Consider the following 12,484-nt stretch of genomic DNA (forward strand, 5'->3'; position numbering starts at 1 on the left):
TTCTAGTTCTACATTGCATTTTTTTAAATAATGCTTTAGCTATCAGGTGCTGTGGCTTAGTTGGTTAAAGTGCCTGTTTAGTAAACAGGAGATCCTGAGTTCGAATCCCAGCAGAACCTTTATAAGTGAATGTAGCTTAGTGCATATGTATTTGACCGTTAGAGTTTTAGAGTTAATCGAGTCATCAGGAGCAGGAGCATGAGGGTACAGAGCACAAACTTTGCATACTAGGACAAATCCCACTGTTTACCTATTGAAATTTGGAGACGAAAACATCTCAACATATTTAATTTGCCATTCCACTTTTCAATTAAATTGCTGTGAATCTGCATAAATGCAACCTATTACCGTTGCAAGGTAAATGTTCACATATATTAGATTTTCAACCTAAATCTTAGTTAGTTAAAGTGCCTGGCTAGTGAACAGGAGATCCTGGGTTTAACTCCCAGCAGTGCATTTTGGGGCAGTACTATCTCTGTATGCAAGGACAAATTCTACTTTTTACCTATCAAACTAATGAAATTTGGAAATGAAAATACCGGAATGTATCAAATTGTCCAATGAATGTTTCATTGAAATAGCTGCAACCTATTTTGGTGTAACAACGTAATTGAACGTAGGCTGTGAACATTGTGTATTCAATGTGAGAGGTATAACTCTGGTTTATTTTTGTTGTTTAGGTACACATGTGACCCTGTGCCTTAATTGGGCAAAACACTTGTCTAGTAAAGGGGAAATCCTGGGTTTGTAATCACAGCAGTGCTGTTTAGGGCAGCACCAGCTCTGGATGCAAGAACCATTTTTACGGTCTGTCTATCACACTAAATTTGGAGATGATAACATCCGAACATAATGTATTTGCCATCCTCTGTTGTTTTGAAATATCTGTGAAATTGCTTGCATGTGGTGCTGTGGCTTAGTTGGTTAAAGTGCCTGTCTAGTAAACAGGAGATCCTGGGTTCGAATCCCAGCAGTGCCTTATAGGTCATTTCTATATGCATGGACAAATTACACATTACCTACCAGTATAATTTGGAAATGAAAACATCTGACCTTTCCATGTTTTTTTAGAAAATCTGTGAATCCGCATAAACGCAACTTATTCTGGTGTTATATTGTAAATATCCCTCACAATTGTTAATGTCTATCTGCAGGTTAATATGTCCAACTGCAGGCTTAGGCCAACCACTCTGAACATTGACACAGGAGTACAGTTTCAGAAGTTGCACAAGTGGTGCTCAGGCTTAGTTGGTTAAAGCACCTGCCGAGTAAACAGGCAATCCTCGATCTGACACCCAGCGTTTCCTTTTGGGCAGCAGTAATTGGTATGCAAGGACAAATTCAACCCTCTACCGATCAAACTTATGAAAACATATTAAATGTGCCTTTCCATGTGGCTTTGGAATATCTCTGAATCTGCATAAATGCAACTTCTAGTTCTACATTGAATTGTTTTCCTGATTTGTGGACCCATCAGGTGCTGTGGCTTAGTTGGTTAAAGTGCCTGTCTAGTAAACAGGAGATCCTGGGTTCAAATCCCAGCAGTACCTTTTGAAGTGAAAGTAGCTTAGTGCATATGTATTTAACCATTAGAGTTTTTGAGTTAACCTCGTCATCAGGAGCGGGAGCATGATGGTAAAGAGCACAAACTCTGCATACAAGGACATATCACACTGTTTACCTATCAAACTATTGAAATTTGGAGATGAAAAAAAAAATGAACATAGCAAATTTGCCATTCCATGTTTCATTTAAATTGCTGCGAATCTGCATAAATGCAACCTATTACCGTTACAGGGTAAATGTGCCACACATATTAGATTTTCTACCCATTACTCTATATGTGGTGCTGTGGCTTAGTTGGTTAAAGTGCCTGTCTAGTAAACAGGAGATCCTGGGTTCAAATCCCAGCAGTGCCTTATAGGTCAGTTCTGTATGCATGGACAAATTACACAGTACCTACCGATATAATTTGGAAATGAAAACATCTGACCTTTCCATGTTTTTTTGGAAAATCTGTGAATCCGCATGAACGCAACTTATTCTGGTGTTATATTGTAAATATCCCTCACAATTGTTAATGTCTATCTGCAGGTTAATATGTCCAACTGCAGGCTTAGGCCAACCACTCTGAACATTGACACAGGAGTACAGTTTCAGAAGTTGCACAAGTGGTGCTCAGGCTTAGTTGGTTAAAGCACCTGCCTAGTAAACAGGCAATCCTCGATCTGAAACCCAGCATTTCCTTTTGGGCAGCACTAACTGGTATGCAAGGACAAGTTCAACTCTCTACCGATCAAACTTATGAAAACATATTAAATGTGCCTTTCCATGTGGCTTTGGAATATCTCTGAATCTGCATAAATGCAACTTCTAGTTCTACATTGAATTGTTTTCCTGAATTATGGCACCATCAGGTGCTGTGGCTTAGTTGGTTAAAGTGCCTGTCTAGTAAACAGGAGATCCTGGGTTCAAATCCCAGCAGTGCCTTTTGAAGTGAAAGTAGCTTAGTGCATATGTATTTAACCATTAGAGTTTTTGAGTTAACCTCGTCATCAGGAGCGGGAGCATGATGGTAAAGAGCACAAACTCTGCATACGAGGACATATCACACTGTTTAGCTATCAAACTATTGAAATTTGGATATGAAAAAAAAAAATGAACATATCAAATTTGCCATTCCATGTTTCATTTAAATTGCTGTGAATCTGCATAAATGCAACCTATTACCGTTACAGGGTAAATGTGCCACACATATTAGATTTTCTACCCATTACTCTGTATGTGGTGCTGTGGCTTAGTTGGTTAAAGTGCCTGTCTAGTAAACAGGAGGTCCTGGGTTCAAATCCCAGCAGTGCCTTATAGGTCAGTTCTGTATGCATGGACAAATTACACATTACCTTCCGATATAATTTGGAAATGAAAACATCTGACCTTTCCATGTTTTTTTTAGAAAATCTGTGAATCCGCATAAACGCAACTTATTCTGGTGTTATATTGTAAATATCCCTCACAATTGTTAATGTCTATCTGCAGGTTAATACGTCCAACTGCAGGCTTAGGCCAACCACTCTGAACATTGACACAGGAGTACAGTTTCAGAAGTTGCACAAGTGGTGCTCAGGCTTAGTTGGTTAAAGCACCTGCCTAGTAAACAGGCAATCCTCGATCTGACACTCAGCATTTCCTTTAGGGCAGCACTAACTGGTATGCAAGGACAAATTCAACCCTCTACCGATCAAACTTATGAAAACATATTAAATGTGCCTTTCCATGTGGCTTTGGAATATCTTTGAATCTGCATAAATGCAACTTCTAGTTCTACATTGAATTGTTTTCCTGAATTATGGACCCATCAGGTGCTGTGGCTTAGTTGGTTAAAGTGCCTGTCTAGTAAACAGGAGATCCTGGGTTCAAATCCCAGCAGTGCCTTTTGAAGTGAAAGTAGCTTAGTGCATATGTAATTAACCATTAGAGTTTTTGAGTTAACCTCGTCATCAGGAGCGGGAGCATGATGGTAAAGAGCACAGACTCTACATACAAGGACATATCACACTGTTTAGCTATCAAACTATTGAAATTTGGATATGAAAAAAAAAAATTGAACATATCAAATTTGCCATTCAATGTTTCATTTAAATTGCTGCGAATCTGCATAAATGCCACCTATTACCGTTACAGGGTAAATGTGCCACACATATTAGATTTTCTACCCAACACTCTATATGTGGTGCTGTGGCTTAGTTGGTTAAAGTGCCTGTCTAGTAAACAGGAGATCCTGGGTTCAAATCCCAGCAGTACCTTTTGGATCAGTACTATCTCTGTAAGAAAGAACATATTCCACTGTTTGCCTATCAAAATAATGAAATTTGGAGATGAAAACATCTGAACGTATCAAATTGGCCATCGCATGTTTCAGTTAAATAGTTGCGACCTTACAACCTTACAGGCTTACAACGTAAATGTCCCACATCTGTTAAGATTGTCTATGTGTAACATTGTACAGTATATGATATTGTTGTGACATAGTTGGTTAAAGCTCCTGTCTATTACGCAGGACCTCCTGAGTTCAAATCCCAGCAGTAACTTTTATGGCAGCACGAGCTCTGTATGCAAGGGCCATTTCCACTATGTACCTATCAAACTAAATTTGGAGTTGAAATCATTTGACCATTTTAAACGTTCCTTTCTTTGTTTTGGAATAGCTGTGGATCTGCTTTAATGCAACTGGACACAGCACAACACACTATACACACATGTACATGGTACTGGTTCTGTATACCATATATATGCAATAATATATTTGCTATTCCACGTTGCTTTGGAAAAGCTGTGAATCTGCATGAATGCAATTTATAGTTCTCCATTGCTAGTTTTTACAGGTACTGTGGCTTGCTTGGTTAAAGTACCTGTCTAGTAAACAGGAGATCCTGAGTTGGAATCCTAGCAGTACCTTTTGAAGTGAAAGTAGCTTAGTGCATACATATAACAGTTAAAGTTTTGGAATTAATCTCGTCATCAGGAGCGGGAGCATGGGGGTACAGAGCACAAACTCTGCGTACAAGGACAAATCACACTGTTTACTTATTGAACTATTGAGTAAATAAAATGTGCCATTCTATTTTTCATTCAAATAGTTTTGAATCTGCATAAATTAAACCTATTACCGTTCCAAGGTAAAGGTCCGTCACATTTTAGAATTTCTACCAGCACCTTACATGTGGTGCTGTGACTTAGTTAGTTAAAGTGCCTGTCTAGAACACAGGAGATCCTGAATTCGAATCCCAGCAGTACTATCTCCGTATGCAAGGAAAATTCCATGGTTTACCTATCAAACTAAGGAAATTCACTCCAGCTTATTTTTGTTGGCCAAACTGTTGCACTGAACCACTTGGGTGTTCTTAGAGCGAGTGTATTTGACTTGATCTTAAATAGCCAAACTGCTTTGTGTTTTTTTTCATTTAATAAAGTTAGTATTTTTAAAAAAAATGTATGTGACATTTTTGGTGTATAGTTAATGACCACACGACATATTTCTGCTCAAACTCTTTATGGATCAGTTGCAATACAGCATGTATAATATGAACACACATTAGTTCATCTAAATGTACATAACTTAAAACATACTTCTCTCTTTCAAAATGTAAAAATAGAGATAGATGCATCATGTAACAGAAAAAATATGACACGCTGATACTAAGATTGAACAAAAACACAAGTATGTATTTAAATATATGAATTGCGTTTATCTGTACCCTTTTTATTAGACATTACAAATTACATGATGGCGTCGCGTTTGCACCCCACCCTAACTCTGTTTTACCTAACATAATGAGTAATCATGATTTCAATATTGATAAAAAACAATCATATATATTATTTTGGCCGTCATCATTCAGCCCATTTATAAGACTAGATACATGAACACTATTTATATCTGTATAGACAAAAAGTGCAGTCACATTTATTTTATCTATTTATTTTGTCCTACCATATTACTTTGTTTATAATGTTTGTGTATTGCTTGTGTATGCACATTCAATTTTTTATTAAAGGTCTATGAAACAGAGTTTTTATCTACAATAATAATGAATAAAATAATTTTCAATGTGTTGTTTGTGTATTGTTTTAATATAAAACCTGGTTAAAAGATTTCAGTGTAAGTATCTAAAAAAAATGTTTGGCACATTTAAATTTACCGCGATAATAATGATAAATAAATGATAAATGGGTTGTACTTGTATAGCGCTTTTCTACCTTCAAGGTACTCAAAGCGCTTTGACACTACTTCCACATTTACCCATTCACACACACATTCACACACTGATGGAGGGAGCTGCCATGCAAGGCGCCAACCAGCACCCATCAGGAGCAAGGGTGAAGTGTCTTGCTCAGGACACAACGGACGTGACGAGGTTGGTACTAGGTGGGATTTGAACCAGGGACCCTCGGGTTGCGCACGGGCACTCTTCCACTGCGCCACGCCGTCCCAAACCGTGATAATTTTGGTCACAATAACCGCGATAAGAAAATGTCTTACCGTAACGTCCTTAAATGCAACCCATTTTGGTGCTGCAATGTAAATGTCTCACACATATTAGATCATCTCTCTGCAAAGTTATATGTGGCGCTGTGGCTTAGTTGGTTGTAGCGCCAGTCTAGTAAACAGGAGACCCTGTGTTCAAGTCCCAGCGGTGCCTTTTATGGCAGAATAAACTCTGTAAGCAAAGACAAATTCCACTGTCTCCCAAACATTTGGAAATGAACACATCAGCTTTGCCATTCCATGCTTCATTTAAATAGCTGTCTATCTGCATAAATGAAATGTATTCTGACGGTCCATTGCATTTCCTCACATATTTGATTTGCTATCGAGAGATCAAAACATGGTGCTGTGGCTTAGTCGGTTGAAGTGCTTTACTCGGAAACAGGAGGTTCGTATCCTGTCAGTGCCTTTTGGGCAGCACTATCTCTGTATGCAAGGACAAACTCCATTGTCTACCTATAAAACTAATGACATTTGGAAATCAAAATATCAAGTTTGGCTTTTTGTGTTTTCATTTAATAGCTCTTAATTTGCATAAATGCAAATTATTTTTGTGTTACATTGAACATTTCCCTAACAAATGCACTACGATGGTCTATCTGCAGGCTCACACTACACACTCATTGAACATTGACACAGGACTACAGTTTCATTAGAAACACGTGTGACCCTGTGGGTTAATTGGGAAAATCACTTGTCTAGTAAAAGGGGAAGTCTTGTGTTCGAATCCTAGTAGTGATGTTTAGGGCTCCTCTGGATGCAAGAACCGTTTTTACGGTCTGCCAATCACACTAAATTTGGAGATGAAAACATCTGAACAAAATAAAATTGCCATTCTTTGTTGTTTTGAAATATATATTAAACTTATTGGATTGTCTACATCTGCTGACTTGTATATGGTGCTGTGGCTTAGTTGGTTAAAGCGCCTGTCTAGTAAACAGGAGATCCTGGGTTCAAATCCCAGCAGTGCCTAATAGGTCAATTCTGTATGTTTGGATCAATTCCACCATGTTTATCTGCACAATTTAATTGGGCAAATCATATGTCTAGTAAAGGGGAAATCTTGTGTTTGAATCCCAGCAGTGATGTTTAGGGCACCTCTGAATGCAAGAACCATTTTTACGGTCTGCCTATCACACTAAATTTAGAGATGAAAACATCTGAACAAAATAAAATTGCCATTCTCTGTTGTTTTGAAATATCTGTGAAACTTCTTAAATTAAACTTATTGGATTATCTACATATGTTAACTTGTGTATGGTGCTGTGGCTTAGTTGGTAAAAGTGCCTGTCCAGTAAACGGGTGATCCTGGGTTCATATCCCAGCAGTACCTTATAGGATAGTTCTGTATGTGTGGATCAATTCCACAATGTTTATCTGCACAATTTAAATTGACCTTTCAATAATTCTTTGGAATATCTGTGAATCTGCATACATGTAACTTAGTCTGGTGTTAGATTGTAAATATCCCTCACTGACTTTAATGTCTACCTGCTGGTTAATATGTGGTGCTGTGGATGACTTGGTTGAAGTGCCTTTCAAGTAAACAGGTTTGAATACCAGCAGTGTCTTTTGTGACGGTTTGCAAGGAAACATTTTGTAAACATATTAAACTAATGAAATTTGAAGATATCGAATGTGTCTTTCCATATTTCAAATTAATAGTAGTTGTTAATCTGCTTTAATTCAATTTATTTGTTGTTACACTGAACATATTCCTCACAGATACAGTATGACGGTACATCTATCTGAATCCTTACGTCACACACTCTGAACATTGATACAGGAGTATAATTTCTCAAAGGACACATGTGGTGCTGTGGCTGAGTTGGTCTATCTACTTGTCTAGTAACCCGGAGATCTTGCGTTTGAATCCCAGTAGTACCTTTTGGAGCAGCACTCGTTCTGTATGCAAACACAAATTTTACTGCCTACCTATCAAATTAATGAAATATTAGGATGAAAACATCTATGTTGCTTTGGAATAGTTGTGAATCTGCATTATTGCAACTTATTCTGGTGTTCCAAATCAAATTTCCTCTTACATGTTTGGTTATCTATTTTCAAGCACACACATGGCGCTGTGGCTTAGTTGGTTAAAGCGCCTGTTAGATATGCGCGGAGAGGCAATTATATCATCCGCATCACCAAAGTCGTCATCTACCCGCCGTCCACCCGAACCAACATTTTATCGGATTGTCCGCCTTTACCACTTACTTGCTAGCGGGGTGTATAAAATAGTCAGGAATTGTCATGAATACAAAGGATTATGGGTAATTGTTGTGTTGCGTTTATGTTGTGTTACTGTGAGGATGTTCTCCCGAAATGTGTTTGTTGTTCTTAATTGGTGTGGCTTCACAGCGTGACGCGTATTACTAAGAGTGTTAAAATTGTTTATATCACAACCATTAGTGTACTCTGTGTCACCCAGTATGCCTTGCAGTCGTGTGCGTATTGCCGCAGAAGCCACACACAGCATGATGCTGGACTGACAAGCAGATCATACATGTTGTAGTAGGCGACAAAGCCAATGGCTTCATAGCACGCACTAATACTTATTATCTGGGTGACTACCGGCAGTCATTTAGGAGAATGATGGCGTCTTTTATTGTCTTCTTCGCTTTATGACACGGGTCTTAAATGGCACTTTGAATGGCAAAGGATACCGATCACAGAACCATGCATATCAGGCTAAGACTGATTTTTTTATTTTATTTTAATCTTCTATCCCCCCCCCCTGTTTACCTGTATCTCATCTTTTTTTTGTAAGGGGCGCTGGAAGCCGGCAGACCCGTCAGCGATCCTGTTCTGTCTCCCTTTAATGTTTGTCTGATCTTGAATGGGATTGTGCTGAAAATTGTAATTTTCCTGAAGGAACTCTCCAGACGGAATAAATAAAGTACTATCTAATCTAATCTATCTAATATCAAATATTTCTGGATGGTTTAACCGCCACCCGCCCCAATCCAATTCAAATTATTTTTTCGTCATGTCAACCGCCCGACCCGCGGTTTATCCGCGGAATCCGCGAATGAGACCGCAAAACCGCGCATCACTAGCGCCTGTCTTGTAAACAGGAAATCCTGGGTTCATATCCCAGCAGTGCCATTTGAGTTGACAGTAACTCATAGCGGAAGTTTCAACATTTTAGAATCAATCCACTTAACAGGAGCTCTCATGTACATAGTACAAGCTCTGGGTGCAAGGACAAGTTCCACTGTCTACCTAATGAGTAAAATTTGGTGATAAAAACATTTAATCAATCAATCAAAGTTTATTTATATAGCCCTGAATCACAAGTGTCTCAAAGGGTTACACAAGCCACAACGAAATTAAACATTCCATGTGTGTAACTTATTTCGGTGTGACATTGAACGTATCCCTCACAGATACAGAGGATCCGTCTGCAGGCACACTCCACACACTCTGAACATTGACACAGCTGAACAGTTGTGGCTGTAGCTTGATGGCTAAAGTGCCTGTCTAGTATACAGGAGATCCTGGGTTCAAATCCCAGCAGTACCTTCTAGGGCATTGCAAAGACACATTCCGCTGTCTACTAATCGAAACAAATAAAATCTGGAGATGTTTACCTTTCCATGATGCTTTTGAATAACTTTGAAGCTACTTAAATACCACTTCTGGTGCTACATTTTACTTTTTTACATTTCTGATTGCAAGTCTCAGGTGGTGCTGAGGATTAGTTGATTAAAGTCCCTGTCTAGTATACAGAAGATTGCTGGTTTGAATCCCTGTGGTTCCTTTTGAGGTGAAAGTAGCTCAGTGCGTGGATTTTTAAAAATAAATGTATTCAACAGAAGACTGCTGTGGCTTAGTTGGTTAAAATGTCTGTCTGTTTACTAGACGGATCAATCAGATTTGCACATTTTTACAAAGTTGATTGTCAATCTCAAGAGGTGCTGAGGCTTAGTTGGTTAAAGTGCCTGTTTAGTATACAGGAGATTCGAGGTTAAAATCCCAGTGGTTCTTTTTGAGGTGAAAGTAGCTCAGTGTGTGGAAGTTTTAGAATTGATCTAATCAATATAAACATTGCAAGTGGTACTGTGGCTTAGTTGGTTAAAGTGCCTGTCTAGTAAACAGGAGATCCTGGGTTCAAATCCCAGCAGTACCTTTTTTGGGCAGCACAAACTCTGTATGCAAAGACAAATTCCACTGTCTACCAATCAAACTAATGACATTTGGAGACGGTTGCTTTCGAATAGCTGTGAATCTGGTTAAATGCTACATCGCAAACTTTCTCAGATTTGATTGTCAATCAAGTCAGTGCATTTTTACAGTGTTGATTGTCAATCTCAGGTGGTGCTGAGTCTTAGTTGGTTAAAGTGCCTTTCCATGTTGCGTTCGAATAGCTGTGAATCTGCTTGAATACCACTTCTAGTGCTGCATTGCAAACTTTTACAGATTAGATTGTCAATCAGATCTGCACATTTTTACAATGTTGATTGTCAATCTCAGGTGGTGCTGAGGCTTAGTTGGTTAAAGTGCAAGTCTACAATACAGGAGATTCTAGGTTTCAGAAGTTGCACAAGCGGTGCTGAGTCTTAGTTGGTTAAAGCACCTGCCTAGTAAACAGGCACTCCTGGATCCGAAAACCAGCATTGCCTCTAAGGCAGCCCTAACTGGTATGCAAGGACAAGTTCCATTCTCTACCGATCAAACTTATGAAAATATATTAAACGTGCCTTTCCACGTGGCTTTGGAAATGCAACTTATTCTAGTGTTCCAATGAAAATTTCCCCTTACAGATTTAATTGTCCAACTACTACATCAAAAATGGTGCTGTGGCTTAGTTGGTTAAAGCGCCTGTCTAGTAAACAGGAGATCCTGGGTTCAAATCCCAGCAGTACCTTTTAGGGCAGCATTAACTCTGTATGCAAAGACAAATTCCACTGTCTACCAATCGAACTACTGGAATTTGGAGATGTTTACCTTTTCATGCTGCTTCCGAATAGCTGTGAGTCTTCTTGAATACTACTTCTGGGGCTACATTGCGCATTTTTATAGATTTGATTGTTAGCATCAGGTGGTGCTGTGGCTTAGTTGGTTAAAGTGCATGTCTAGTTTACAGGAGATACAAGGTTCAAATCACAGTGGTTCCTTTTGAGGAGAAAGTAGCTCAGCGTGTTGAAGTTTTAGAATTCATCTACTCACCAGAACCCCGCAAATGGTGCTGTAGCTTAGTTGGTTAAAGTGCCTGTCTAGTAATCAGGAAATCCTGGTATCGAAATCCCAGCAGTACCTTTTAGAGCAGCACAAACTGTATGCAAAGACATATTCCACTGTCTACTAATCAAACTAATGACATATGAAGACGGTTGCTTTCGAATAGCTGTGAATGTGTTTGAATACCACATCTGGTGCTACATTGCAAACTTTCACAAATTTCATTGTCAATCAGATCTGCACATTTTTACAGTGTTGATTGTCAATCTCAGGTAGTGGTGAGTCTTAGTTGGTTAAAGTGCCTGTCTAGTATACAGGAGCTCCATCCATCCATTTCCTACCGCTTATTCCCTTTGGGGGCACGGGGGGCGCTTGTGCCTACCTCAGCTACAATCGGGCGGGAGGCGGCGTACACCCTGGACAAGTCGCCACCTCATCGCAGAGTTTAAAGGAGATTATGGGTTCAAATCCCAGTGGTTCTTTATGAGGTAAAAAAAGCTCAGTGCTTGGGAGTTTTAGAATTAATCTAATCAACATAAATATTGTAAATGGTACTGTGGCTTAGTTGCTTAAAGTGCCTGTCTTGTAAACAGAAGATGCTGGGTTCAAATCCCAGCAGTATCTTCTAGGGCAGCACAAACTCTGTAAGCAAAGCCAAATCCCACTGTCTACCAATCAATCTAAAAAACTTTGGAGATTTTTTATCTTTGAATCTCCTTAAACACCACTTCTGGTGCTACGTTGCCCTTTTTTACAGATTTGATTGGCAGTCCCAGGTGACACTGTGGCTTAGTTGGTTAAAGCGCCTGTATAGTAAACAGGAGATCCTAAGTTGAAATCTTAGCAGTACCTGTTAGGGTAGCACAAACTCTGTATGTAGAGACAAATCCCACTGTCTACCAAACAAACTACTGGAATTTGAAGATGTTTACCTTTCCATGCTGCTTTCGAATAGCTGTGATTCTGATTAAATACTACTTCTGGTGCTACATTGCACATTTTTACAGTGTTGATTGTCAATTTCAGGTTACGATGTGGCTTAATTGGTTAAAGTGCCTGTCTAAGATACAGGTGTTTTGGGGTTCAAATCTCAGTGGTTCCTTTTGAGGTGAAAGTAGCTCAGTGTGTGCAAGTTTTAGAATTAATCTTTTAAACAGAAGTCTTGAATGCAGTTCTGTGGCTTAGTTGGTTAAAGCACCTGTTTAGTAAACAGGAGATCCTGGGATCCTGGCACTGCAAGGATCACATACAGTA

At 39.0% G+C, this 12,484-nt stretch overlaps 1 protein-coding gene and 13 non-coding genes across 14 annotated transcripts in view; 13 read left to right on the top strand and 1 right to left on the bottom strand.

The window, feature by feature from the left end:
• tox3 (TOX high mobility group box family member 3) overlaps window positions 1-12,484 on the bottom strand; it is a 196,345-nt gene that overhangs the window by 135,555 nt on the left and 48,306 nt on the right. The gene's annotated exons all lie outside the window — the stretch shown is intronic.
• On the top strand, window positions 46-119 carry trnat-agu (transfer RNA threonine (anticodon AGU)). The gene has a single exon. It is a non-coding gene; the product is annotated as a tRNA-Thr (tRNA).
• Window positions 906-979, top strand: trnat-agu (transfer RNA threonine (anticodon AGU)). The gene has a single exon. It is a non-coding gene; the product is annotated as a tRNA-Thr (tRNA).
• Window positions 1,477-1,550, top strand: trnat-agu (transfer RNA threonine (anticodon AGU)). The gene has a single exon. It is a non-coding gene; the product is annotated as a tRNA-Thr (tRNA).
• trnat-agu (transfer RNA threonine (anticodon AGU)) lies at window positions 1,846-1,919 on the top strand. Its single transcript has one exon. It is a non-coding gene; the product is annotated as a tRNA-Thr (tRNA).
• Window positions 2,417-2,490, top strand: trnat-agu (transfer RNA threonine (anticodon AGU)). The gene has a single exon. It is a non-coding gene; the product is annotated as a tRNA-Thr (tRNA).
• Window positions 2,787-2,860, top strand: trnat-agu (transfer RNA threonine (anticodon AGU)). Its single transcript has one exon. It is a non-coding gene; the product is annotated as a tRNA-Thr (tRNA).
• On the top strand, window positions 3,359-3,432 carry trnat-agu (transfer RNA threonine (anticodon AGU)). The gene has a single exon. It is a non-coding gene; the product is annotated as a tRNA-Thr (tRNA).
• trnat-agu (transfer RNA threonine (anticodon AGU)) lies at window positions 3,730-3,803 on the top strand. The gene has a single exon. It is a non-coding gene; the product is annotated as a tRNA-Thr (tRNA).
• Window positions 6,945-7,018, top strand: trnat-agu (transfer RNA threonine (anticodon AGU)). The gene has a single exon. It is a non-coding gene; the product is annotated as a tRNA-Thr (tRNA).
• trnat-agu (transfer RNA threonine (anticodon AGU)) lies at window positions 7,306-7,379 on the top strand. Its single transcript has one exon. It is a non-coding gene; the product is annotated as a tRNA-Thr (tRNA).
• trnat-agu (transfer RNA threonine (anticodon AGU)) lies at window positions 10,105-10,178 on the top strand. Its single transcript has one exon. It is a non-coding gene; the product is annotated as a tRNA-Thr (tRNA).
• trnat-agu (transfer RNA threonine (anticodon AGU)) lies at window positions 10,843-10,916 on the top strand. Its single transcript has one exon. It is a non-coding gene; the product is annotated as a tRNA-Thr (tRNA).
• trnat-ugu (transfer RNA threonine (anticodon UGU)) lies at window positions 11,781-11,854 on the top strand. The gene has a single exon. It is a non-coding gene; the product is annotated as a tRNA-Thr (tRNA).

Source organism: Nerophis ophidion, linkage group LG02 (assembly GCF_033978795.1).
Source record: "Nerophis ophidion isolate RoL-2023_Sa linkage group LG02, RoL_Noph_v1.0, whole genome shotgun sequence".
NCBI classification, from domain to species: domain Eukaryota; kingdom Metazoa; phylum Chordata; class Actinopteri; order Syngnathiformes; family Syngnathidae; genus Nerophis; species Nerophis ophidion.